At 41.4% G+C, this 24,118-nt stretch overlaps 1 pseudogene; it reads right to left on the reverse strand.

The window, feature by feature from the left end:
• Positions 1–14,782: 14,782 nt before the first annotated feature.
• Positions 14,783–23,725, reverse strand: LOC139158124 (ribosome biogenesis regulatory protein homolog; annotated as a pseudogene).
• Positions 23,726–24,118: the final 393 nt, after the last annotated feature.

The following is a 24,118-nucleotide window of genomic DNA, read 5'->3' on the forward strand; positions in this document are numbered from 1 at the left end:
AAATCTAATAAATAATAATAAGCATCTGAGAATCTAACAGGTTTCCAGACCTGTTAGAATAAAAGTTGTGTTTAACACAACACCCCCTTACTTTCAATAGATTCAATTCTGGATGCACAATGACTAGAAAGGCACTTAGCAGAAAATATTAAGGACCTTGGAGTCACCAAAGTTACACTGATTTCAGGGAGAGGTTTTTTTTCTCTCTCTCTCTTTCCTTTTTCCTTTTTGCTTAATCTTTCTAGCTGAACCATCAATGCTGTTATCACCCTCTTGATTCATATTAGCCTTAAGAGCAACACATTGAACTAAAAAGAAAAAATAAAATGCATTATTGTTAACATGCAAAATACAAAGCCTCCACAAAAGAAAAAAAGAAGCCAATCAACACAAATACAACAAGCCTTACGGGTATATTTCCTGGTTCTTTGGAATAAATTTATTATAAATCTGATCATTTCAATTCAATTCAATAAACCTTGCCAATCTCAAGGAGATTTACTGTTCAGTGTTCAGGCACCAGGAATAGGATTAGATGATGAGATCAACATCCCTGGCTCAGTAGACGGGGCGATAGCCCCCAATTCACGCAAAACACAGGTGCTTCCTCCAAAAAACCAACAAGATTCCAAGAAAGAAATAAGACCACAAAGCGCTTCCTAGCAAGACCATCAGGTTTGCTCCTCTTCTTCACCCACTCACCTGTTTACCTAGAGCTCCAACTGCATCATCTCAATCCCAGGAAAGAAGAGGAGAGAGGGAGGGAGAGAGGGAGAAAGATGACCACCCCTCATTTTACATCCTGCAAATGGGTCTTTCATTGGGATCGCCTACCTGCTGCAGTTTGCCCAGAAAGAACAATTCCTGGTAGCTGCTTCAGACTGACAGCTTTTTTGCGCTCAGATCCAAGTTCTGTTGAAACAGCTAAGATGATGGGCAAAAAGACCCCGGGGAGGATCCAAAAAAAATCTGCCTCAAACAAGCAAGACTTTGAGTGAGCGCCGGCAAAGCCTTCTTTTCCAGATTCCCAAATACTGGCACGGGAATCTCCCTCGGTCATTCAAAAGCTGCAGCTGGCGAAGCGGTGGGGGGGGGGGGAGCCCAGCCTCTCTACGGAGCGTCCCGAAAGTTGCTTTAACCAGGCGCTTGGCTGTGGGGGCGGAGCCCCGAGAGGAGCCCCGGCCAACGAGGGGGCGGGCAGGGAGGGCTTCCCCGTCTGCGCTGCGCCTCCGCGTGGATAAACTTTTGCCCAAGGAAGCCGCCTGAGTAAAAAAAGGAAGGGCGGAGAGAGACCAAACAACGCGGCGGCAGTGGGAGGTTTGTCGTATTTAAGAGCCCTGAACGGCGCGATCTTATCTTTTAAGAAACGTCCCTCAAGAAAAGTTAGATCGTGGGCAAGAATACGGGAGATGGTGTTATTGTACGCTTCCATCGTTCCCGAATATAAACCAAGGTCTGAATAAACTGGCTAAGTAACCTTTAAATAGCAGTCTGGGTTTCCCTCGAGGACCTTGTTCCTTCTGAATGCTGTGTTGAAGATTCTTTTTTCCCCCTTTAAAAACTGGATATTGATTATGGAATAATTCGTCATTATGATAATTATGATAATGATAATGATATAATTATATAAAAGTATAATTATTGCAGATATTATAATTATGATAATTATAATTTTACAATTATATATATATATATATATATATTCCCTCAACACTGTCAAACTATCTCGTAAATCTTTGTATGAAGAACACACTGAAGGTTGTATAAATTAGTCTTCTCATTGTTCCCATCACTCATCTCCTCTCACTAATGACTTTGTGACTGTAACTTTATTATATTGGGTATACATATAGTAAATATATAATTATATAATGAAGGTTATAGAGGATATACTCATAGAAAAATATATCTAAGAAAGAAAACTTTATTGCTTGTATCCTTACCATTTATATTGACTAATTCCTAATATGATTTGATTGTTTATTTGTATCCGGACTATCACTAAATGTTGTACTTCATGATTCTTGACGAATGTATATTTTCTTTTATGTACTCTGAGACAGTGTTCCCTCTAACTTTTTTTTGCGGTGGGCGGAAAAGTATAGTGTCTGAGCGGCAGTCCCTTCGGGACTGGGCAGCACAGAAATAATAAATAAATAAACAAACAAATAAAAAACCCACCCTGTTTTGCCTCAGAGAATTTCAAAATAAAATACTGTACTGTGTGTCTATAACAGTGAGCTCGTAATAGGGCAACTCTATCAATATCAAAATGCCACTTAAATAGTTGAGCTAGTTTCAAACTAGATTTTGATTTTCTTTCTCTCTTCTTTACTCCCATTCTTTTTCTTTCTCTTTTCCTTCCTCTCTTTTTTCTATCTGTTTCTCTCTCTTCCTCTCTTCCTCTCTCTCTCCTTCCCTCTCACTCTTTCCCTCTCGGCTTCTGGGCAGGTTTGGAAAACTCTGAGTTGATGATGATTTTTAAGTGAGCGATTGCTCACTGCTCAGCTTAGAGGGAACTATGCTCTGAGAGCATATCTACCAAAGACAAATTCCTTAGGTGTCCAATCACACTTGGCCAATAAATATTCTACTCTACTCTACTCTACTCTACTCTACTCTACTCTACTCTACTCTACTCTACTCTACTCTACTCTACTCTACTCTACTCTACCTGATGAGCTAGCAGTCTCCAGCATCACTCTGACTTCCAAGCATGCCCCTCTAGGCTACCAGGGAGCATCCCTGTCTGGCTTAGAAAATAAAAAGGGTCCCGACGGCTTTTGCAGGTGATAATTGCACAGGTGGGGAATCTTGATGTTAGCAGCATCTTTGGGAGATTCTCTTCTGTAAAACAACGCTTTGTGATAAGTCTTATCTACACCACAGTGGATAGTTCATGAAATGAAGTTCAAGAAGTCACCTCAACATTCCAGGTGTGTCTGCTATCTTTTTTTACACAGCCAGTGAGGTACCTCATAGACATGAGGGAGTGGCAGCGAGTGGCAACTAAGCAGCTGCTACGTCATGACAGAAATGAATTGACCAAGGAGGTTTCTGGAAAAGGGGATGGAAGACCACCAGCTATGATCCCAGTCAAATTAATTCCATGGAGGCTGATTGGCTCAAATTACTGGGGGATTTGGCTACACTTGGGATACTTAAATGTACTAAATTAAGTGTCAATCTTCTCAGAAGGTTTAGAGAAACATCTACTTGAGGTAAGATACAAGTTGTCCTGAATGTACCACTATAATCGAGAACAAAATTTATTTTCCTCTGCAAGAGAGTTGTTAAGTGAATTTTTATAACTTTTCTTGCCACCACTGAACCACTGCAGTTGTTAAGCTAGTAACTTGTTAAGCCACTTCCACATTGACTTTGCTTATCAGGTTACAACAGATGACCATATGACCCCAAGGCACTGCAACTGTCATAAAAACATGCCAGTTGCCAAGTGCCCAAATTCTAATCATGACCAGAGGGATGCTGCTACTGTCAAAAGGGTTGAAAAATTGTCATAAGTCATTTTTTTCAGTGCTGTTGTAGTTTGAAATGGTCCCTAAATGAATAAATGAAGTTGAGGACTACCTGTATTGAAAAAAGTGACAGAAACTGACCAATAATTCTCCACCTGGCCACACCACATAACAGATAGAAAGAAAGCCTATCTAAATGCCGTAGGGAGACGAGTAAACAATATACTACTCCTAAGTGCTGTGCTTAGAAGTGGAGCTCTTGTCTCACAATCAGGAGGTTGTGAGTTTGATCCTAGGAAGAGACAGATGTAGGGTCTCCTGCTTGGGCAGGGGGTTGGACTAGATGACCTGCAAGATCCCTTCCAACTCTAATCTGTTAAGTTTCTGCCAGGCCAGCTGCTGGGACTTTTTTTTCCCTCTGAAGAGAGACTGAGGAATTCAGCAGAGAAACAGATGGGGAAAAAACATGGCAGAAAGAGTTTTTTGGGGCAGTCATCCAATGAAAGTTGATGGACACTCTCAACCATTCGGATCACGGCTGGCCCAAAGGTGCTTTTCAAAGGACAACTGTGCTTTCTTGGAGTTTATTTTTCCTTGAAAATATTTTGCTTCTGGTACAAAAAAGCTTCTTTGGTTCTGTCTGAATGGTGGGGAATAGAAAAATTTGTATTCTTTGCAGACGTCTGGTCATTAGCACTCTGAAGATCTATCAATGCTCTCTCGGAGTTGCTGGAGACCTTAGGGGTTTATCTGGGTCATTTGAATCAGTGCAACTGGGTGTGTAACCTCGGAATGGCTGAAAGGCTTGTGCTGTTGAGAATAGATGGTGTTAATCCCACCCACTCCATCCCTGCTGAGAGTGGGCTGTTCAATTTTAACATAGATGACCTCTTTGACCCCTCGCTCAAATCAGTGGTCCTCTGTCCAAAAGCTGGACTTTTCTGTCTTGAAAAAAGTGACCTTTGTCTTTCAAACGGAGATGGACTGCTGAAGCCTGTCCTGATGGGTTTGTTCTCCTGATGGGTCATACATTTACGAAATGGTTATTTAGTTTCTCCAAGTATAGATATGCACATGTGTCACTCCATTGAACTGCACATACCACATTGCTCAGTTTGTGTCTGGGCGTTTTATCCAGAAAAGCTGCCATGGCCTAGAGGTGGAGCTCTTGCCTCCCAATCAGGAGGTTGTGGATTTGATCCTAGATAGAGGCAAATGTAAGGGTCCCCTGCTTGGGCAGGGGGTTGGACTAGATTGCCTGTAAGGTCCCTTCCGACACTGTTAATCTGTTAAACTTCTGCCTTCATGTATTCTTGGGACCTTGCACCTTTGGGACTTCCAATGAAAAGAATAATGGATTCAGAAGGTTGACTCCTCCTACACCCCGCTGCAGGGGTGGGTTCTACTTATCTTCCACACTGGTTCGTATCGCAACATAAATGTGCGTCCCCACGTGCAATTTTGGGCATGGTCAGTAGCTTAGAATCAGCCCGAAACACAGCTGAGGAGCAGATCAGTTGGGCTTTGGAAGGAATAAAGATCAGTATAAACCCAGGGGCGGAAGGAGAGCCCTCTTTCAAGCGGTAGAACACTGACGTCACCAGTTGGTCACTACTGGTTCAGATGAACTGGTCTGAACCGGGAGGAACTTGCCCTACCCACCCCCAGTTGGTGAGGGATCATATTCTGTGCAGATAGCAGAATTGGGGCCCTATGTAGTCACTGGATATATATGGTATAATTTGGCAGAAAGCCATTTATATTTTCTTTAGATAAGATGCATCTAAATATCTTATTTAGATAAGACCTAGCTTGGTCTAGTCATGGTTAAAGTGCCAAACTAGAAGTAGCAAAGCCCCAGCTCTACTTAAGCGAAAGCCACGTGACCTTAAGTCAGTCATTTTCAGCCCTTGAAAACAGACAACAAACCATTTCTGATAAAGGTTGACTGAGTTGTCTATGTATTCAGCAGGACTCCAAATTGACCCAAAGACCCAAACCAGATACATTTAGACTATCTTTCCAACATAAAATCTCAGGATAAAAGCATGAGGGCAGATTCATATAATTCAAAGGTTCATCTAATTCTAAGCAATCCATTTCTGTTCTTTCCATTGATAACAGTTTCAAAGTCCTAACATGTTGTTGACATAAATGGCCAATTGCAACACAGATTGAACTGGTTTACATTACTTGATATAATTGGGAAGGATAAGCCTCAGCAACCTCAAATGTTAGATCGTATTTTATTATTTCACGAGTGTGGAAATACTGTGTTTTTTTCCTGTAATATTTGTGGCTAAAATGAAAAGTAACTGATTATTTAACAATTGCTTTGGCTTCGTGGCTAAATGTCCTTTGGATGAAAATCTCCTTGGAAAAATTTGTAATATTTATAATATTAAATCAATGTCAGCTAAAAAGAATCTAGATGATTCAATTTGCTGACAAAGTTAAAACAAATTGTTTGTGTCTGTCTTAAAGAAAATACAGTCATCCAAGAAAAGTTTATATCTAAATTTTCTAATCTAATCTACATCCGATAATTTTACATAGACACAAACACACATACATTATTATTATTATTATTATTATTATTATTATTATTATTAAGATTTGTATGCCGCCCCTCTCCGAAGACTCGGGGCGGCTCACAGGATACAATATAAAACAGTAAATACAAAACAAATCTAATTAATTAAAAACTACATAAGCTAAAAACCCAGTACAGTATATTAAAATCAATCAAACAATTCAATCACAGCCATATATCACATTTATTGCCCACGGTGTCTAGCTCTATTGCCCCAAGTCTGGCAACATAAGTGAGTCTTGAGACTTGCGAAAGGCGAGGAGTGTGGGGGCAGTGCGAATCTCTTAGGAGAGCTGATTCCAGAGGGTCAGGGGCCCCACAGAGAAGGCTCTTCCCCTAGGCCCCGCCAAGCGACATTGTCTGGTTGACGGGACCTGGGGAAGGCCAACACTGTGGGACCTAACCGGCCGCTGAGATTCATACGGCAGAAGGCAGTCCCATAAGTAATCTGGTCCGATGCCATGAAGAGCTTTGTAGGCCATTACCAACACTTTGTGTCCGAAAACCAATCGGCAACCAATGCTGTCCATATGCATGGAAAATACACATGTTATATAAAATCAATGCTTTGCCAATACACAGGTTAGAACATTACAATGCTGGATGGTTCATGCTGTGCAACTGTAACTACATTCTCAGATAGACCATATACTTTTTAAATATTTTTTTTAAATTTCTAATAGAAATGCCAGGGATAGATGCCATTATTTCCAAAGCAGAAAACAATCTGATTAGCATGACTTGTCAGGATCAGGACTACATGTTAAGTTGCAGTTCAAAGCCTTATTGATGGAGCCTATACATAAGGATCTAGTCAACTAAAGTTTAATATTAAATTGGCTCTAGGTAAGAGTCAAGAGAATTCAACAGAGGTTGGACTTGAACTGTTTGTGGCAATGTAAGACTCTAAGTTGATGATATGTTTAACACTGACCACCAGCACTGCCTTCTTTTCTCCCACAGTCCTGCGAATAAAAGCACAACTCCAATTGATGAGAAAGGTGCAAAAGAAATGTTTAGCACCTTACATCAAAGTAGAAAGATAAAATAAAAAATCTTTCATTGTTGTAGACAGGCTGTTGAAACTTTGATGTGATCTTTGCCACTTGCCTGCCAAGCCAAGAAACTACATTTTCATTCTGCTGCGCCTATAAATTTGACATTTTCTCAAATGTTCCCATTAATAATAATTAACATCTGGATAAAATGACCACATTTGACCACATATGTATGAGCTCTAAATTATATTAAAATTTTACTGGTGGCAAGAAGAAGCAGAAAAAAGTTCCTCCTAGCTCAATTAGAACTCCGTGCCAGCAATAGAAACTGCTTTTAATTTATACTCATAATATTTTCCCTATGTGAAAATAAACAAAAGAAAGGTGTTGGAAATATGAATCCATCAGAATGTGCTATTCCAGGATTTGCTTTTGAATACCAGCCAAGTGTTGGGGACCAATTAAATGGCAGGAGGTCCTATTAAAAAGTGAATTAAAATGTTTAGAATGTTGTTGCCTTGAATGCAAAGTGTAGGTTTCGGCCAGCTGACAGTAAATGGTAGCAGGCCTTCGTTGCATTTAACTAGATTTTTGAAACAATGCAAAAAGACTTTAAAACTTCACTACTGTACTTCTAGAAAAGCTGCATTTTTAAGACTACGAAGCAGGAAGGAAAGGGAAGGAAGGAAGGAAGGAAGGAAGGAAGGAAGGAAGGAAGGAAGGAAGGAAGGAAGGAAGTAAGTTACACAACGGGTGCCTGTTGTGATTAGCTCTGGGCCAGCTCCTGCCCCAAGGACTGTGGGGGTGGATGTGGGTGAAACATCCAAATGTCACGGGCCTGTTTTGCTGCCAACAGAGTCAGGAAGCAAATTGTCATCTGAAGAAGGGAGTGACTGTGAGATGGGACCTTCAGAGGGGGGCATGGCAGGCAGCCCAGGAAGAAGCCAGTCATCACCTTCCTTATCTTCGATAGACTCTGATGAGGAAGCTGTGATAGACCCCCGCATGCATAGAGCTATGCATAGAACAGCTTCGCAGATATTACAGGAGATAATAGAGTCCACCTGTGGTTGGGTGGGTTTCAAGTAATTAGGGCTGCTGTTAAATGGGCAGCATGCCGGCCTCGTAGTGTGGAAGATTATCTGATCGTGCTTGTGGAGTTTGCATTGCTGTTCTGGATTTTCCCAGGACCTTGTGTTTGAATTTCAGGACTCTGACCATAAATCATAGTGAGTTTACAACGTCTGAAGAGGAGTAACTGTAATGAATTCACAGCTACTGGTTAATTGACTTGAGTTTTTTGTTTTTGTTATTTCACGACATTCAAGTTTGTTTGTTTGTTTGTTTGTTTGTTTGTTTGTTTGTTTGTTTGTACAAGTGAGCCCTTTGAATTCAAAAGAGGGTTTTTCTTCTATTTTTCTTTGGATAAAGAAACTATTGTTGCCTTGTCCTGTGTGTGTGTCTGTTTTTGCTACTTTTACATTTAATTGAAGGCTCGTGCCAGGAGCCGGAAGAACAGTACCACAGGTGGCATATATCTTCTGGCACACAAGCTGTTGCCCTAGCTCAGCTCCAGCACACATATGCACACCGGCCAGCTGATTTTTGGCTCACACAGAGCCTCTGGGAGGGCATTTTCAGCGTCCGGAGGGCCTCCAGGGGGATGGTGGTGAGCCTAGGGACTATTTCTTCGTAGGTTGCTACAAAGGCTGGTTCTCTCTCTGCTGTATTTAATATTTCCTTGAAACCACTTTATGGCAGTTATACGGTAGCTTGAGGTTCAGTATTGCAATATGCTGATGATACCTAGATTTTCGTTGCTATGAGGCCAAATTGGTGATTGCCATTGATACCCAACCCCAGTGTTTGATGACCATGAGAGTCTACCCCTAATACAGCAGGTCCACGACTTGTAGGTGCTTCTGCCCTTGCAACAGATAGAAATTGTGACCATGGGAGTTTTTGTCACTGTTTGATTGGTGAACCAGCTGCAGCCCTACCTGGAGCAAAAGAATTGGTCCAGAGTGCCTTGCACCATCACCATCACCTTTTAAGACTAAATAATTGCTTTAAACATATCTAGAGCCTCTTTTAATTTAAAGAGCTGATTAAAAATTTCCATGTTTGAGGAAATTCCCATTTGTGCAGCATGGCTGAGATAAATCTTTTGAGTTTGAATCTAGAACAGGAGTGGATTCCTCCCAGTTCGGACGAGATCGCCCCGAGTCTACGGAGAGGGGCGGCATACAAATCTAATAAATAAATAAATTTTTTTTTAAAAAAATAACCCACTGGTGATGAAATTTTGGCATCATGGATCCGGTTCTGTCTGTGCCAGTCCATGCTCACCGCAACCCTTTTTTTCTGAATTTTCAACTGATTTTCCTGTCTTTTGATGGCTTCTGTCAGTACTATGTACTTCACCGGTTGGGTTTGTCAATATATGAACTAACCAGCAAAGTATGTTTGGAAGAAATTGTATAATGTTACTTTAAGAGCTAGGCTGCAATTAGCCATAAAAGGGAGACAGATGTGTTGCTCTCTACTTTGGGTTGTATTATATTGTATTGTTGTTTGTTGGTGATTATTGCAGTTAGTCTTGCTATTGCTGTGTACTAAGATATTGCTGTGTGCTTAATTAATGCTTTGTGCTAAGATATTGCTGTGTGCTTAATACTTAATGCTTTGAAAAAAGCCTCTCTGCCCGTCCTCCGGTTAATACTGTCCTTTATTTCTTTGTCGAAAGCACAGCTGATCAGCTCCTTAGCTGTGTGCTAATATATTGCTAGGTACTAAATATTGATTTATGTACTTGCTGTGTGCCATGTGCTGCATATTGGTCTATGTATTGTATTGTCGTGAGCTGCTCCGAGTTTTTGTGAGCTGCTCGGATTTGTTGTGAGCTGCTCTGAGTCTCTGGAGAGGGGTGGCATACAAATCTAATAAATAACAATAACAATAACAACAATAACAACAACAACAATAACAATAATAACAATAATAATAATAATAATAATAATAATAATAATAATAATAATAATAATAATAATAATAATGGTATTGTATGGAACTGTGTGTAATATTAATGGTTAGCTGTTTTATGTTTAGAATTGTATATGATTGCTTGATTTGGATACGTATGTAGCTAAATGTTTGCTGGTTACTCTATTGTATACATTGTAAATAATATTTATACTCTATTATATTAGTCTGTGTTATTGGCTGAACAACCACCACTGCCACATATACTCTGCTTCAAGTTTGGTGATCTAACATAGGTAATAAGTCCAGTGTGCAATGCTAACAATGGTTATGGGCCCAGAGTGTGGCTGTGAATACACTGAATATTGTTTGTGAGCATTGTAATGAGTAGAAACTCTGGTCAGTAGAATGCGGTGTGGTGTTGCAATGTGAAGGACTTTGTGATGTGATACTTGGTTTACCACACAGAACAACTTTGACTTCTGATGATGGGGACGATACCAAGAGACCAGTGTGGAATGCTAACAGCTTCTTGTTCTGTGCTTTGAAAAAAGCCTTCCTGCCCGTCCCCGGGTTAATATTTCTTCATCCGCAGCACAGCTGTTCAGCTCCTCAGATAGGTTTCAGGCTGAATCTACCTTCTGAGCATGCACGAGGGGACTGAAATTGCACGAGGGGACACGATGTAAACCGGTGCGAAGGTAAGTGGAACTTAGCCTTGATCTAGAAGTATCTTAACTTGTTTTAAGTCCATAAACAGTTTAAAAGTGTTTCTTTCAGTGTACTGTCTTAGCTGCCTCTTGGGGTCCCTCTCTTGGTTTGGAGTTTTGTTTTGTTTTTTTTAACTTTCTGTAGCTAATTTTTGGTTTTGATATATTGTAGATTTAATTTCAGGTAGTCTTTCACTTACTGAAGAAATTTGTTAAATGAGTTTGCCTCATTTTATGACTTTTCTCACCCCAGTTGTTAAGTGAATCACTGCAGTTCTTAACTTAGTAACACGGTTGTTAAGCGAATTTGGGGATATCGCAAGGGTCATAAGTGTGGAAAATGGTCATAAGTCACTTTTTTCAGTGCCGTTGTAACTTTCAATGGTCCCTAAATGAACTGTTGTAAGTAGAAAGCTACCTGTAGTGATTGCTTGTCTTTATTTAAATTGTTTTTTTTCAGTTGCCCAGAATCCTTTTGCACTGATGTAGGATATAAGTGCTGCAGATAAATTAACAAATAAATAAGTGGTTGATTGGAGGTTGCATTATAACACAATAGTGTTGTTATAACACAAAGAAAATCTTAGTAAGTACAGGTAGTCCTGGTTTCACAGCAGCCAACAAGCATTTGCAGTTAATAATAATAATAATAATAATAATAATAATAATAATAATAATAATAATTTATTAGATTTGTATGCCGCCCCTCTCCGCAGACTCGGGGTGGCGGAGTTATGATGGGGATTAAAAAATAACTTTACAACCAATATTTACATTAGTATCGGGTTGCTACCCGGTATGGGCCACACTGTGCACCAGTAGCAAAAATGAATCTGCGCCTACAGTTCTGCGTGTCCAGCGAGTGCGAGATTTTGCTTCTGAACTTGCATAGGAAGCAGAATCTCGCAAGGGGATGCGCGGGCAAGAAAGAATTTAGCAAATTTTTGTTTCTGTGCATGGTCAGAAGCAAAAAAAACCCCGTAAAATCACATGTGTGCATGGATCCTCTCATGAGATTTTGCTTCCTGTGCGCCCGAGGAAGTTCAATCTCCTGGGACACAAATACCAGCAACCCGAAGCTGTGCGCCCATCGCACCAGTAGAGGTGGTAAATAGCAACCCCAGCCTGATTTAAAACCTTCACAGGTTTGTAAAGCAAAACTGAAGTAAGATCCCAAATAGACAACACTTCTTTTTCCCAGCGCTCCCTCACTTCCTTTTCCCCCATTTCCCCCACTGCTTTCCTATTTACTTTTGTATTTCGTATCTTATTTTATCATATAACTCAATAAAATGTTTGCTCAGAATAAATGCAGTTGTGGTTTCACTTAGTGACTGCTTCGCTTCAATGACTAATTTTCCCACTCTGTGGTTGCTAAACAAGGACTACCTGTGCCTGAATATCTAGAAGCAAGGCATTCAATTTATGGAGATATTGGAGATCAGATAGAGAATCATGTGAGTTTTAAGGGAGATCGGTAAGCTAAACCCAGATGCAACAAACATCAAAGATATAGAAGCATATTAGGGTTTCTTAGCTCAGAGTAGGTTGGCTGCAAAGAATTCACATTTTGAATTTATTGGAAACAGTCCTGGCTCTCCACCTGTTCCTGGAGGTCTAGTGGAGAAAAATTAGTAAATGTTGACAAACAGTAATTGTTCTATTGCGTCTAGAGCAGCTGTGTCGACTTTAAGTTGTGTGCACTTCAACTCCCCAAATACCCCAGCCAGCATTCTGATGGAGGGATTCTGGGAATTAAAGTCTACTCACCTTAAAGTTAACAGGATTGAAAAACACTTGCCTAATAATGGAACCCAAATTGTTTCTGTATGTTGTAAGTAAGTCCTCGGGCATATTGGGTAGATTTTTCTCAAGGTTTGTCATACCACATAATTGCCACATGAGGGAGTGCTGATACAATTAAGAAACAATATAGTTATAGTTTATTAGATTTGTATGCCGCCCCTCTCTGAAAACTTGGGGCGGCTCACAGCATAACAGTAATACAGTACATTACAAATCCAATAATAAAAATTAAATCAATTTAAGAAAGCATTAATAATATAATAAAATCACACAGTAAGGCCCTTTACAATATAGAAGAGAATAGAATCATTTATCGACCAAGTGTGATTGGACACACAAGGAATTTGTCTTGGTGCATATGTTCTCAGTGTACATAAAAGAAAAAGATACATTTGTAAGAATCATGTGGTACAACACTTAACAATTGTCATAGAGGTCAAATAAGCAATGAAGAAACAATCAATATTAATAAAAATCTTAGGATACAAGCAACAAGTTAAAGTCATATAGTCCTAAGTGGGAGGAAAAGGATGATAGGAACGATGACAAAAAACTAGTAGAAAAAGAAGTGCAGACTTAGTAAAACGTTTGACAGTGTTAAGAGAATTATTTGTTCAGTTGAGTGATGGCGTTTGGGAAAAAACTGTTCTTGTGTCTAGTTGCCTTGGTGTGCAGTGCTCTGTAGCGACGTTTTGAGGGTAGGAGTTGAAACAGTTTGTATCCAAGATGCGAGGAGTCAGTAAATATTTTCACCGCCCTCTTTTTGACTTGTGCAGTATACAAGTCCTCAATGGAAGGCAGGTTGGCAGCAATTGTTTTTTCTGCAGTTCTGATTATCCTCTAAAGTCTGTGTCGGTCTTGTTGGGTTGCAGAACCAAACCAGACAGTTATAGAGGTGCAGATGACAGACTCAATGATTCCTCTGTAGAACTGTATCAGCAGCTCCTTGGGCAGTTTGAGCTTCCTGAGTTGGCGCAGGAAGAACATTCTTTGTTGTACATTTTTAACAATGTTTTTGATGTTAGGTCACCATTTTAGGTCTTGAGATATGATAGGACCTAGAAATTTGAAGTCTCTACAGTTGAAACTGTGTTATCTAGTATTGTGAAAGGGGGAAGGATGGAAGGGTTTCTCCTAAAGTCTACCACTATTTCTATGGTTTTGAGTGTGTTCAGTTCTAGATTGTTCTGGTCACACCACAAGGATAGATGTTCAGCCTCCCGTCTGTATGCAGATTCATCATTGTCTCGAATGAGTGCGATCACTGTTGTATCGTCTGCAAACTTCAGTAGTTTAACAGAACGTTTGAGATGCAGTCAGTAGTGTATAGAGAGAACCACATTGTACGGTACTAGAATAGAATAGAATTCTTTATTGGCCAAGTGTGATTGGAAACACAAGGAATTTGTTTGGTGCATATGCTCTCAGTGTACATAAAAGAAAATATAGATTTGTCAAGAATCATATGGTACACTACTTAATGATTGTCATAGGGGCCAAAAAAGCAATGAAAAAACAACTTCCTTTAAGGAATTGTATTGGCTTCACCCACATTCATGCTTAAAGTTAGTTTGTGCCAAGATAATGGCTGATATTGGCAGAAACCTTGAGAGATAGGTGAAAGATAAAAAAGATTATTATTTAGAAAAAAAATTATTTCTATTATTTAGAAAATGACTTTCTATTATTTAGAAAATGACTTTCTATTATTTAGAAAATGACTTTCTATTATTTAGAAAATGACTTTGGCATTGTCTGCAGAATTAGAAAGTCTCCAGTAGGTTTTCTGCTACCTTACAATTCACCCTACATATTCTATCAAAAGGAAATAATGTAAATATTGTAGAGAGAACTACAGATAGGCATACTTGCCCATCATCTATTACTTTTGTAGGATAAAAATTATTCAAACTGTAAAAAAAAAATATTAAGACCATATAATAAATTAAGATAAGGGAAAAAAATAAGAAATAAAACTGTCTAATTTACAATAGCACTACAGTATAACCTCGACTTACGAATTTAATTGGTGCCGGAAGGAGGCTCGTAAGTTGAAAAGCTCGTATGACGAAACATTGTTTCTCATAGGAAACAATGGAAAAGCGATTAATGCGTGCAAGCCCAAAAAGCAGCCGCAGCGGAGTCCAAGTCTTCCTCCGGGCTGTGCCCCCTCCGAGCGCTCACCGCCTGTCCCTGTCAGCGGCCCAGCCACCTTCACCCGTCTTCGCGGAGCTGCTTGTTGACGGCGCGGGTGAGGTCCAGGGCGGGCTTCTTGCTACTCAGGCTGCGGGCCAGCTCCCGGTGCCGCTTCTTCTCCCCTTCAAGGTCGCCCAGCAGCGGCTGGAAGCGCCGCTTCTTGCCGCGGGCCGTGTTGGTCTGGGCGACGGCGGGCTCCTTGGGCAGGCGAGGCTGGAAGTGGCTCTGGGAGGTGGTGGAGACGCGAGCCAGGGCGGTGACGCGGCTCATCTCGGCTCATCTCGGCTCGGTCTTGGTGGCCCGTCGGGTGGAGGTCGGCGGCTGGGCGGCCCCGCTGGGCGCGCGCCAGGTTCTTCAGGTGGTTGAGCTCATTGCGCGCCACCCACTCGCGCTTCTCGTGGCGCCGCTTGGCGAACTGGTCCTCCATGGGGTCCGCCGAGTCGGGCACTTCCATGAGCCACTCGCGGGAGGGGTCGCCGCCGGCTCGGCGGTAACCCCAGCACCGCTTCCATTCTTGGGCGGCTTCATCCCAGACAAGCGTGCCCCGCTTCTTGCGAGTCAGCTGGATGCCCTTGAGGTGCGTGAACTGCTCCCATTTGGTGAGCGGCCGAGGTTTGGACAGCGGCTTCTCCCTGGGCAGGCGCGTCGAGGGCTCGGAGGAGCCCCATCCCGGGCGGAGCAGCCTGAGGGGTCCGGTGCGGCGCTGCCTCCTCCCGCCCCCACTCAGCAATCGGCCCGGCGGCATTTCTGGCGTTCCAGGCGGACCGCCCGGCATAAGCAGCGCTTTCGTGCCTCTCGGGCCGGGCAGACAAGAGGTGCGGCGCTCCCAAGGGGAAGGGAGAAGGTGGCGGCTCAAGCCCTTCCCCGTGCGCCCCTCCGGAGGAGCCCCTCTGGCGGTTGTCCGGGCGGGTGAAGGTGGCTGGGCCGCTGACAGGGACAGGCGGTGAGCGCTCGTATCCCAAATTTGGGCTCATAAGTAGAACAGAAATATCCCTCCCCTCCTAGCTCGCATCTCGAAATGCTCGTATATAGAGCAGCTCGTATGTCGAGGTTCTACATATGCTGTTTTATATATCATTTTTTGTTCTTCAAATTTCTCACTTTTCTTTTCTTCCAGATTCAACCTAACCACAAGTTTCTAGATCTTCTTCCCATCTTTTCAACCCATTAGATCAGAGGTGTCACACTCGCGGCCTGCAGGCTGGATTTCAGCTATTTTTTTTACTTCTGTGCATGTATGAAAGTCAAAAAGTTGCCGAAATTTGACACACGTACATGTCCCCTTGTGAGATTTTGCTTTCTGGGCATGCGCAGAAGCAAAGTCTGACTTGGATTGCGCACACACACATGCTAGAGCTGTGGAGCTGCGTGCGCAGTGTACCGGGAGTAGCGGGTGTGGCGGGAGTGACAACCTTTGTCTGGGTTGGGGAGGCTCTGCAGCCTGGGGTGGGAGAAAAACAGGTCTAATGGTCCCACTAGAAGTCGAGAAACAGGGTAGCGGGAGGGTTGTGCATGCATGCACGGGGGGCGGGGCATCACAGGGGGGTCGTGTGCACATGCCCAGAGCGGTGGGGAGCATGGGGGGCATTGAACTATGGATGTGAGCACCTGAGGAAAAAACGGTTTGCCATCACTGCCTAGTGTATGTCTACCCTAACCTAACCCCCTTTCCTGCTCCACTATCCTGCTCTGTGTTGCGCAAACTTTACAAAGGCTCTGGTTTATGTTCGGTTTCACCACTCTAACTCATGCTTACACTGTCTTGTAGACACATCTCTATGGTCAGATCGCAAATTAACTGACTAGGGTGTCACCTTTTGATGACAAAAAGGGGCATGTCCTCTGCAGACTATATAAACAGTGCAGAGTAGATGACTCCTCCCCTTGTTTCCCTTTTTGGCCCTTTTTGGCCCTGCTGAGCTTCTTTCCACCTCCTTCTATCTTCCTGCGTGCTCCATTGTCCTCGGTTGAGGACACATGTGTGAGATCAATCCGAAGGCATCCTCACACATGGAAGCATCCAGAAGTTATTAATATGAACTGTAATATAAGCATTTATGCCTGCATTCTGTAAAAGCATGAATCAACAGAATTGTAAGTAAAGATTGCAGTTTATTTCATCTTTATGAAAGAGTGATCATTCATTGACACGAGAACACAAGAACATAGACACAAGAACAGTTTTTCCCCAAACACCATCACTCTGCTAAACAAATAATTCCCTCACCACTGTCATCATTCCCACCCTCATCTCCTCCCACTTATGACTGCATGACTGTAACTTGTTTCTTGTATCCTTACTAGTTATATTAATAATGGTTGTTTCCTGTGATAATCATTAAGTGTTGTACCTCATGATTCTTGACAAATGTATCTTTTATGTACACTGAGAGCATATGCACCAAAGATTGTGTGTCCAATCACACCTGGCCAATAAAGTATTCTATTCTATTTTGCAAACTTGCAGACAAGCAAAGATATTGGAGAAGATAGATTCACTTAACAAACATGTTACTAATTTAATAACTTTAGTGATTCACTTAACAAGTGTAGAAAGAAAACTCCTAAATTTTGGGCTTAATTGTGGTCATAAATAGATGATACCTCTATGTAATTCATCAGCTCAGGCCAAACATTGAAGGGACACTGAATGGTTAAGTTAAAATACTGTGTATTTCTTGAAGTTTGTAGGAGCAACATCCACAGCGTAATTTACTCACCCAAAGACATGAATCGATCCTACTCATTTACCACTTTTGCACTCTCAACGGTGCTTATTTCTCCAAACATCTCCCTGCTTTGTTCAGGGACACTAAATTTTCTGTTGCATTTTTCTTGTTACTTCATCCGCTGATTCCACCAAACGCATCAGCAAGATTTGGTATTTACTTTCTACCAAAATTGATAAAGCATTGAGCAGCATTAATTCAGCTAATCAGTTTGCTTTGCTTTCCCTCATGAGGTCACGCCTCATAATACTTCTCACAGGTGCATGAGCTCACAAAGGAGAAGTCAATGAAACCTTTGGGTGGGCTGAATGAAAGCTATTCACCCGGGTTTTTATTGCTGTGTGGGTGCTTTATTTAGTTACTGGTTGGTTAAGTTGCTCTGTTTTTATTTCATTTTATTGACATAGTTTAGGTTTGTTCTATTTTACAAAATGTATTTGTTTATTTATTCATCTATTTACTTCATATTATATATATATATATATATATATATATATATATATATATATATATTAATATATATATTTTAATATATTAAACAGTAGTTTAGCTTAGTTAAGGTTCACTTTATTTCCATCATGGCTCTTTTCCTCTATTATATAGGAAAAGCCATAAGAGATCTTCAGTTTTATTTGTTTGCTTGTTAGCTTGCATGCCTGACTCTAGGATTTAGAATTCAAAAAGGCAATATGACAGAAAACATGACATAAATAATTTCATGATAGACATTAAAATTTGATAATGAAATAAAATAGGAATCAAAGGAATCTAGGAATAAGTAAAATTATTTTAGGATAATTTTTAGAATAACTTTTTAACCTGAATATTTTTTAAAAAATATTTGCATCAACTCTTTCTGGGTTTCTTGGTGAGTTGTGTTAATATTTTTAATTTAAATGCATCCACAGAACAGCCTTCCAGTACAGTACATGTTCCAAAGTCTTCTATGATAATCGGACCAGAACCATGTCAGAGGAAAGACGGATAGAAGCTGGCACTGACTGGCTGATTTAATAATATTTTTCTACCACTGACTCATATGAATTCCTGACAATTTACAAACAGCTGTCCCAAATCCATACAATTAATAGTCAGGAGGTTCAGAGTCACCTTACACTAAACTAGAGATAGGAGGATCCAAGCCTCTGCCCATGTTGTCATCAACACTATCTCGGAGGCACTGTCAATTCTTCATACAACAGGGGTTGTATTGGAAGAAAAGGGCCACTATAACATCATTGAAGCAGCAGAGCAGCTAAAGGCAACTTCAGTTCTCCCCACAGCTGGCTAGAGGCAAACTCCAGGTGATGTCATGAAGATTGTTGCTTAGCAGTGGTTGGAGAGGACAGCTCTCTGGGTCTTGTAGTTTTTTCTTTAACAGCAATATTGTCTAGAGCAGGGGTCGGCAACCTTAAACGCTCAGAGCAGAGTCATTTGGATCCATTTCCCATATAAAAGTTGTGACACATATTTTGAGCAACAGGGAGTCACAGCAGAGGGCTGAGAGAGCCACATATGGCGGGTTGCTGACCCCTGGTCTAGACACAGTATCACACTTAGTAGATTTGCCTCCTCTGTTCAAAGGTGTTCAAGATGTCCTCTTTTGCCAGGTGTCTCTGGGGAAATACAGAGACTATCAAAGAAAACAGAGGGAGCACATCCATGCTATGTATCAGGAGGAGCTGGCTGAAAATAATGACATCATAGGAGCTGTAAGTCATTCAATTCACTTACAATCCTGTCATAAGCTTCTCTTTTGGTATGATTGTTTCTATTCCATGACTGATGTACTCTTCTTCTCATATCTGTATCTGAGTTGGAAGAAGAATTAGCACATGCTGTGGAGGAAAACAACCAAATGAGAATGAACATGCAGCGAATATTAAAACCTTTCTTTGTTTTTGATTTTTAAATTGGGAGATGACGTTTGTGTTGTCCTTAGCTGAGGTGGTCGCTTTTGCAAGGATTGGCATCGTGAGATTGGTGAATACAACACATTAGCAGCTGAACCAATAGTGAAATTTGGTGCCTCGTTGATGATGATAACTTTGAAGGAAAGCTGAAAGCTGAAATTGCAACTGAACTGTCCCTGCAAAAATAAAAGATTATTATTATTTTATTTCAAAAATTGGGGATTTTGACCTTAAAGAAATGGAGAGAATTGACTGTAAAGAGCTTATTGATCTTGCCAGACAATTTTTTGAGATCTCGGAAGAGCCTTTGAAATTATTGAATGGGACAAAGAAAAGAGTGGAGGAATGGATGAGACAACAATAGAAAATAAGAAGAACATTGATAATGACACTTTGATAATAGCGCCGGTCGACTTACCGGCCGGCAGCATTTGCCGGAGGGACCGGGCAGACACCGGACTCCCTCATGGCGGCCGCCATCTTGTTTTCGGCCGAAATCTCGCGAGATGAGATTTCGGCCGAAAATCAGGCCTACGAGGCCTGACATTGCTGCCGGTCAGGGGCGGGGCTTGCAGGCCCTATTTAAGGGCCTGCAGGCCCTGGGCCAAGCCTTTTCGCTGGGACTGGCAGCTGGAGCAGACACCCGCCCGCCCTCCACTATTTTGCAGTGTGCTACTATTGGGTCGCCCCTAGGGGGGCCGAATGGGAATTTTTTGCAGCTTCGCCCATTAGGCATAGCCGTTTTTTCGCCCATTCCACACTGGGGAGTTGGATGTGCGGTTAGGGGGTGCTTGCATTTAATAGGTTGATTGGCTTACCTTTGGTCATTTGGGTAGGCAGGTTAGGGGCGGAAATCTGGGTGGTGGTTAGCAACTGCGCGTTCTCCCTTGGGCATCTTTGGGGATGATTGACAGGTTCTCTCCATGTGGGGTGCTACCTGAGCAGTTGGGGGGAACCTGTCTTTGGGTCCCGCACATTGAAGTCCCCGGGTAGGGGTGCGCCGGCGGGACCCCCCTCATGCGAGTGCAAGGCAGGGTCTCAGGTGAGGGAGAGGTCCCTCACCTGGACTAGCATCGAGCTACGCCCATAGTTGCCCAGGAATGTTGATTGCTACGTCATTTCCGCCCCGGAAGTATTTGTTTGACCCTGCAGGTCCACTGTTTGGGTCATAGTTAAGCATTATGCTAATTTATGCTAATTTATGCTAATTTAATTAAATAAATTATGCAAATCATTTCTAATAAAAATGACCCAAGTTTAAATCCAGCTCTTGTGTCCGTGTCGTTACTCCGTCTCTTCGGCAAATGATAATGTAAATAAACAACATGATAAGCACAATTATGTTATTGGGGTTTATTTGGGTGAAGGAGAAAATGTTCAAATTAGTGATGTGGAGGAGCAGTATGGGGTTATAAAAGGAGGGGAGACGAAAAGACGAGGCTCTTTTCCTCTATTATATAGGAAAGTTACTGAGGATTGGTTGGTTAAGTTGCTTCTGTTTTTATTTCATTTTATTGACATAGTTTAGGTTTGTTCTATTTTACAAAATTTATTTGTTTACTTATTCATCTATTTACTTCATATTATATATATATATTTATATATATATATTAATATATTAAACAGTAGTTTAGCTTAGTGAAGGTTTACTTTATTTCCATCATGGCTCTTTTCCTCTATTATATAGGAAAAGCCATATTTGAGGTAAGAGATCTTCAGTTTTATTTGTTTGCTTGTTAGCTTGCATGCCTGACTCTAGGATTTAGAATTCAAAAAGGCAATATGACAGAAAACATGACATAAATAATTTCATGATAGACATTAAAATTTGATAATGAAATAAAATAGGAATCAAAGGAATCTAGGAATAAGTAAAATTATTTTAGGATAATTTTTAGAATAACTTTTTAACCTGAATATTTTTAAAAAAATATTTGCATCAACTCTTTCTGGGTTTCTTGGTGAGTTTTGTTAATATTTTTAATTTAAACGCATCCACAGAACAGCCTTCCAGAACAGTACATGTTCCAAAGTCTTCTATGATAATCGGACCAGAACCATATCTATTCTATGACTGATGTATGCTTCTTCTCATATCTGTATCTGAGTTGGAAGAAGAAATAGCACATGCTGTGGGAAAAAACAAATAAATGAAAAGAAACCTCAAACGAATGGAAGCAAATGAGCTTTATTTTGATTTTATTTAAATAATAAATTATTATTGTTATTTATTTTATTATTATATATTAGATTTGTATGCCGCCCCTCTCCGAAGACTCGGAGCAGCTCACTACAACAAAGCACAGTACAAATCCAATGATTAAAAACAGTTTAAAATCCTTAATTAAAAGTACTCATACACCCCAAATAAACTATACATAAAAACAGAATTGCCAGGGGGAATCAATTTCCCCATGCCTGGCGGCAGAGGTGGGTTTTTAAGACATTGCAAAAGGCAAGGAGGTGGGGGCAGTTATGATCTCCGGGGGGAGTTGATTTCAGAGGGTTGGGGCCACCACAGAGAAGGCCCTTCCTCCTGGGTCCCACCAGATGACATTGTTTCATCGACGGGACCCAGAGAAGGCCAACTCTATGGGACTGAATCAATCACTGGGATTCGTGCAGCAGAAGGCGGTCCACGCAAAGGGGAAACCCCAATCTTCGGCTCCTCGCTGCTGCGGCGCTGCCGAGCAGATCAGCTGCTGGGCGGCCGAAGGAACCTTCCCTGGGTCTTCCCCGCCGCCCACGCAAAGGGGAAACCCCGATCTTTGGCTCCTCGCTGCTGCTCGTCCGCCCGCCGCTCGAGAGCAAGAGGGGGAGAGATAGAGAAAGAGAGAGAAGGAAAGAAAGAGATGAGAGAGGGAGGAAGAGAGTGTGAGAGAGGAAGAAGCAAGATAGAGAAAGAGAGAGAGAAAGAAAGATGAGAAAGGAAGAGTGACGTCATCGGGTGGGAAAATATTTTTAATTAATATTTTTTGAAAAATCGCGATATAGCGTTTCGCGAAGATCGAGATCGCGAAAATCGAGGGATCACTGTACTGCTGAATGACACTCATGTTTTGCAGCCAAAAGATCAAAATTAACAGGGCTGTGTGACGCACAGTCTTCTTGAAATAAAAACCTCTTTAAACTATTAAACATCAAGAGGAAAAGAAGCTACCTTGAATGTTTTTCTCCGAAGACTCAATAGGGATCAAAATGATGGACATTCATGAAGAATCTATCCATGTTCAGCTTTTGCAGAGAAACACTACCAGCAAGTTTGCAAAATGGGACTGGTGCGTGCGTCCTATATACCTATAAACTGATCTAAAATATCCTTACCCTCAACTAGCGGTGGGCTACGAGCCGGAATGCTAAATTGTGTTCGCCACCACGGCTTGTAAGTTCTTGCAGGACCAGCGCAATTTTGCTGCTGTACCTGTGAAGGTAGCAAAATCGCGCACGGAGCCGCAGGTAAAACTTCGCTGAAACACGGGTGCAATTTTGCTACCTCCACAGGTGCAGCAGCAAAATCACGCTGGTCCCGCAAGAACTTACGAGCCGTGGCGGCAAGCGCAATTTAGTGTTCCAACTCGTAGCCCATCGCTGCCCTCAACTAAAAGCTAACCTTAATCCTAGCCCTCCTTTTGTACAAAATACTATAGCTGAAGTTTTTCTGATGTTGTTTTTGAAAAATAAATATATTTTACAGATGCAACTATGATTTTAAAATGCACACCATAAGTTTATAAAGTTATATGAATTATTAATGCTTTATAGGGTGTTCAAAAATATTGGTAAATGGAAAAAATAATCTTGTTTGACGTTTACTGTTTTTATTGATAATACAGTGTTCCCTCGATTTTTGCGGGGGATGCATTCCGAGACCGCCCGCAAAAGTCGAATTTCCGCAAAGTAGAGATGCGGAAATAAATACACTATTTTTGGCTATGAACAGTATTACAAGCCTTCCCTTAACACTTTAAACCCATAAATTACAATTTCCCATTCCCTTAGCAACCATTTAGATTATTATTCACCATGTATTTATTATATTAATTAAAGGCGGACGAAAGTTTGGCAATGACATATGTCATCGGGAGGGGGAAAAACGTGGTATAGGGGGGAAATGCAAAGTATTTTTAATTAATATTTTTGAAAAACCGTGGTATAGCCATTTCGCAAAGTTCGAACCCGCAAAAATTGAGGGACCATTGTACATGTTTTCTTGTTGCTTATGAACCAGTTGCCAAGCATCTGAATTTTGACCACCTACCATGGGGATGCTGCAACAGTTGTAGGCATGAAAAATTGTCATGGACGATATCGGAGGGCATACGAGAGCTGGGGTGGCGCAGCAGGTAGAGTGCTGTACTGCAGGCCACTGAACCTGACTGTAGATCTGAAGGTCAACGGTTCAAATCTCATCACCGGCTCACAGTTGACTCAGACTTCCATCCTTCCAAGGTGGGTAAAATGAGGACCCGGATTGTGGGGGCTATATGCTGGCTCTGTTAAAAAGTGCTATTGCTAACATGTTGTAAGCCGCCCTGAGTCTAAAAAGAAGGGCGGCATAAAAATCAAATAAATAAATAAATAAATTGTACTATGCCCTCTCTAGTGCATATGCACACACTGGCCATCTGATTTTCAGCTTTGGGGAAAGTCCTTTCACCCTCCAGATGCTTTAGGGAAGCTTTCCTTTAGCGTCCGGAGCCCTGGAGTGCAAA

Source organism: Erythrolamprus reginae, chromosome 1 (genome assembly GCF_031021105.1).
Source record: "Erythrolamprus reginae isolate rEryReg1 chromosome 1, rEryReg1.hap1, whole genome shotgun sequence".
Taxonomy (NCBI): domain Eukaryota; kingdom Metazoa; phylum Chordata; class Lepidosauria; order Squamata; family Dipsadidae; genus Erythrolamprus; species Erythrolamprus reginae.